We start from the raw sequence: 5,129 nt of genomic DNA on the forward strand, positions 1-5,129 counted from the left end.
AAGTGGTGTATAATTAGAGTTTGCCCCAGAGTGCAAGAATGTTTAGCTTAGAAAAATTTATTAATGTGATTCACCATATCAAAAGATCAAAGGAGAAAATGCATGTTCATTTAACAGATTCAGAGAAAGCATTTGATGAAATTTTAAATTCATTCATGATAAACCTTACCAGTTTTGGGTTGGAAGGAAACTTTTTGAACATGACGAAGGTTATCCATCAATAATCCATAGCAAGCATACTCACATAGCCCAATTTCAGCAGCATTTCTTTTAAACTTAGGAGTAAGACAAGGATGCCTGCTATCATGACTTATTTTCCCCACTGGAGAACCTTGCTAATGCAACAACACCAGGGAAAATAAGGGTAATGAGAATTGGAAAGGAAGAAATGCAGGTGTTCTTCTTGCAGATTGTATTTGTTATATAGGTATTCAAAAGAATTTATACATAAAATGCATCTATCTGACAGGCCTGGAGCTCTTACTGTCTGCTAAGGTTTCCACTACAGATGCAAGAAAAACGTGTCCTTGTGTTTTCAGTCTGTCTGATTGTGGCAGCCCAGATTGAACGGGGGAATACAGGGAAAAAATTTTGCAACTCCCAAATAACCCTGTGAACAATAAAAGCCTGATTTATTAAAAAACAAACAAACCAAACAAAAACAAAAAAGAATTTACAGATAAACTATTAAAGCATTTAATTCAATTCAGCTATATTTCAGGACACAAGGTCAACACAGAAAAAATTATTAGTCTTCCTACTCATCAATCATGACCAGTTAGGAAATGTAATAGGAAAAATAAAGATCTCATTCATAATGGCAAGATAAAGTGTGAAGTGCCCAGTGATTAATCTAACAGAAGATAGGAAAAATTTTAATGGAGAAGATGACAAAGCATTGTGAGAAGAACACAAAAAAGTATTTGAAAATGAATGAAGAGACATATGTTCATGGATCAGAAGACTCAATGTTCATGCCAATTTCTCCCAAATAATCTATAAATTTAATTAAACTTCAATGAAAATTCCAATGAAGTTTTTTTTGATGGAATTTGACAAAATGATTTAAAAATTCATAGGGAAGAGCAAGAGCTAGATAATTTTGGAAAAGAACACAAGGAGGTAGGATGGAAGGAAGACTTAACCTACAAGATAAGAAGACTTAGTGGTGTTGCAAAGGAATAGTAATTAGAGAGTAGGGTAGTGATACAGAACAGAGAGCCCAGGAAGAGACCCACGCACATATGGAAAAGATACACAACAGCTGATATTTCAAATCAGTAAGGGAAACAAATTACTTTTAAAAATAAATGATGCTTGAAAAATTGGTTATCCACATGGAAGAATATCAAATTAGGCTGCTAGTTCCATACTCCAAAATAAAGAACTAAAAAGCTAATCTTTAAAGCTTTAAGAATAAATATAGAGAGAAGACTTTTGGGCAAGTAATGATTTCTTAAACAGAACACAAAAATAGATCATAAAAGGAATGAATGACATCGTACTTGTTTTAAATGAAAAGCTTCTGTTCAAAAAAGACATCTTAAAGAAATTTGAAGATGAAACTCAGACTAGGGGAAGGTATTTGCTACTTAGAGAACTGACAAAAGATTAATATCACAATTTGTAAAAAAAAAATTCTACAAGTGAAATAGGAAAGAGATAAATAATACAATAGAAAAATATGAAAGGGTGATTAAGACAACAAGAAATCTGAAAGAGCAACTACTTTAATAATCAAGGAAAAAAATTTAGACTACATGAGATACCATTTCACATCCATCATATTGGTGAAGTAATTAAAAAGGGCTACTGCCAAGTATTTATAAGGATGTAGAGTAGATAAACAGAAACTTTCATAGGCAGCTGGTGGGAAAATAAATTGGTACAATCACTTTGAAGAGCAATCTGGCAAGGTCTGATAAACCTCAGATGTGCATGTCTTTCAACTCTGCAATTGACTACTGGAGGAATCCTCGCAGGAGCACTAGGAGATGGTACACGTCATCAGATTCCACTTGAAAGCAGTCCTGCTACCAGAAGATTAAGCAATGAATAAAGTCCTGTGACAATCATTAAAAAAAAGAGTCCAATATAACATTGCTTATAACAGGGAAAAACTGGAAACCATCTACATATTCACCAACAAGAGAATGAATAAATAAATAGAATACTACAAAGCAGTGAAAATGTGCATATATAAATATGGATAAATCTCAAAAGCATAATGTTGAGAAAAAAATCACTTTGTGAAATGACATGTAGAGTGTGATACGTTTTACATGAAATTTGAAAACATGAGTATTATATATAGTTATACATACATATATATATGTATGTAGGATACAGTATAAACAGACAGGGGAAAGATAACTACCAGAATCCCCAGAGCAGGGTGTTGTGTATTTAGATGTAAGGTAGTGAGCATCTTTGCTTGTTTGTTTGAAATGTTGTAGTCAAAATCATTATAACCCAGATCTACACAACTGTTAGTTCAGACAGGACTCCTGAGATCCCTGTGTGTCCATATTTCATGACACTGGGGTTGATGGCGGCCTTTCCCAGTAAATCCTGAGCTCCCTCAGCGGCATGGTCTTTTTACTTGCCACATTGCTAGAGTTTGGCAGAGTGTTCAACGCATCCTTGTTGGTTGACTGACAGACTGAATGATTAAGTAGAAAAAGAGGGAAATGTGAAAGGAGCAAGGTTAGGAGGAGGAAGGAGAGACTGAGACAGGCTTTCAGTGTCTGCCTCTGACAGGGACTGTGGAGAGATATAGATAGGCTTGAGCAAAGCTAGAGAGATGAGCTCTGCTGGCAGAGGTGTGATTAGAGGGAGAAGACGCTTAGGAGATTGGCTGAGCCTCTCACTGGGTGATGGTGATGGTGGAGTTGCCACCTGACATTTTATCTCTTTAGGTAAGAACCCTGAAGGGCATGTAGGTCGGAGAAGACAATGAGTTTAATTTTTTTAATGTTATATGTTCTTTTAAAAATTATTTATTTATTATTTATTTATGTATTTATTTATTTTTGGCTGTGCTGAATCTTTGTTGCTGTGTGGGCTTTCTCTGACTGTGATGAGCATGGGCTACTCTAGAGTTGTGGTGTGTGGGTTTCTCATTGTGGTGGTTTCTCTTGTGGAGCACGGGCTCTAGAGTACAAAGGCTTCAGTCACTGTGGCTCCTGGGCTCTTGAGCACATGCCCAGTAGTTGGGGCTCATGGGCTTAGTTGCTCGTCAGCATATGGGATCTTCCCAGATCAGGGATTGAACCGTGTCCCCTGCGTTGGCACGCGGATTCTTTACCACTGAGCCACTGAGTTTAATTTCAGACAATGATGTGAGCCCTCCAAGTGTAAGTATCCAGTGTGTACTAGGACATGTGGTCTAGAGCTCAGGGGAAATGCCAGAGCTAGGAGTGTAGACTTGGTTGTCTCAGGAGAAGGATATGAGCATCGAGTCTGTGATGAGCTTTCCCGGGGAGGCGGGTGGCTACAGACGGGCCCTGGGGAATATCAGTGTTTAAGGAAGGAGGGCAGAGGAAGAACCCAGGCAAGGAGGCTGAGTCCAGAGGAGGAGGCAAGCAGGAGCAGCAAGATAAAGTTTCAGGAAAGAGTCCCGTTTGGTAAGGTCGGATAAGGAAGAAAGGTCCAGAAAGATAAAAACTGAATAGTGTCCTTTGAGTTTGGCAGAGGAAGGCTATTTATGGTCTTCGCTGAAGGAGTCTCATTGGAGAGGTGAGGAGGAAGAAGACAGTGTTGTGTCATGGGCAATGGTGAGCTGCATATGAACACATGTGGAAGAGTGAATCTCCAAACCTGCTTTTTTCAGATTCCTGGACTTGAAGGGTAGACACAGATAGGTCAGTAATATTGCAGTGTGAATTTAGGGGGTGGGACATAGCTGACTCTGAGGAAAGTAAGGGAGGAAATTTGAAGACAGAGAGAGTCTTAAAATATGGGAGACAGGGAGAGAGAACTAATGAGTCAAGGTTTTGGCAGAAATGGAGGAATGCAGTAATATTCATAATGCTAATTAGTACTAGTAACACTATTACTAGCACACACTAATAGAGCCTTTTACTATGTACAAGTGCTCTTCTAAGTGCTAAACAAATATTTAACTCTTTTAATCCTTACAACAAACCTATGAGGTCAGCACTCTACCCCCTTTTACAGATGAGGTAAACTGAGGTACTGAGTCAAAACAATGATCATCATTATCATTCATTGGGCTCATACTTATTTAATTGATTGGCTGCACTGGGTCTTTGTTGCTGCATGGCCTTTTTCTCTAGTTGTGGACAGTGGGAACTATTCTCTAATTGCAGTGTGTGGGCTTCTCATCGCGGTGGCTTCTCGTTGTGGAGCACCAGCTCTAGGGCATGTGGGCTCCATAGCTGTGATGCACAGGCTTAACTGCTCCTCGGCACGTGGAATCCTCCCAGACTAGGGATTAAATTCGAGTTCCCTGCATTGATAGATGAATTCTTAACCCCTGGACCACCAGAGAGGTCTTTTTATTTATCAGGAGTATGATTCTTGACAACACCTCTATAATGTGTTAATAGATCAGTTTTACATATTAGGCGTAGTAAGAAGACAGGCAGAGGCAGTCGGGACACAGAAAGAAAGTCTACCTTGGTCTCTAGTTTTGGAGGGAAGGATGAATGTGGACACAGAGGTGGGTGTCCACACAAGGAAGGGGTGAAGAGGAGGCAACAGGACTTTGAGGCAGTTCAAGACAATGGCTTTGACTTCTTTGGCAAATAGAGAAGGAACGTTTATTATGGAAAACACAGGTAACAATAAAAGAAAATAAGAATAATTCTAAGCCTTTGCCATAATCACTTTTTACATCTTGTATTTCCTTCCAGAGTTTTCTCTCAGCATACATATACAGGTATAAATACATAACATGAGAAGTCAGTCCTTTGTTCTGATTGAAAGAATAAGAACAAACAAATCCAATAGAATCTACACCTTGCAATTTTGGAGCTACAAGCAGAACAGTTCTCGGTGTCAGGAGATAGCTTCCCCTTGTCCTGAGTGATCTCCCTACAGGTCTATCGTTGTGCAAACCCTGCAAAGACCCTCTTCTGGCACACAGAGGTTTGAGGCACTATGAC

At 38.9% G+C, this 5,129-nt stretch overlaps 1 non-coding gene across 1 annotated transcript; it reads left to right on the forward strand.

The window, feature by feature from the left end:
• Window positions 1–452: 452 nt before the first annotated feature.
• Window positions 453–583, forward strand: LOC122676256. The gene has a single exon (XR_006335526.1). It is a non-coding gene; the product is annotated as a small nucleolar RNA SNORA31 (small nucleolar RNA).
• Window positions 584–5,129: the final 4,546 nt, after the last annotated feature.

This window comes from Cervus elaphus, chromosome 19, assembly GCF_910594005.1.
Source record: "Cervus elaphus chromosome 19, mCerEla1.1, whole genome shotgun sequence".
Taxonomy (NCBI): Eukaryota; Metazoa; Chordata; class Mammalia; order Artiodactyla; family Cervidae; genus Cervus; species Cervus elaphus.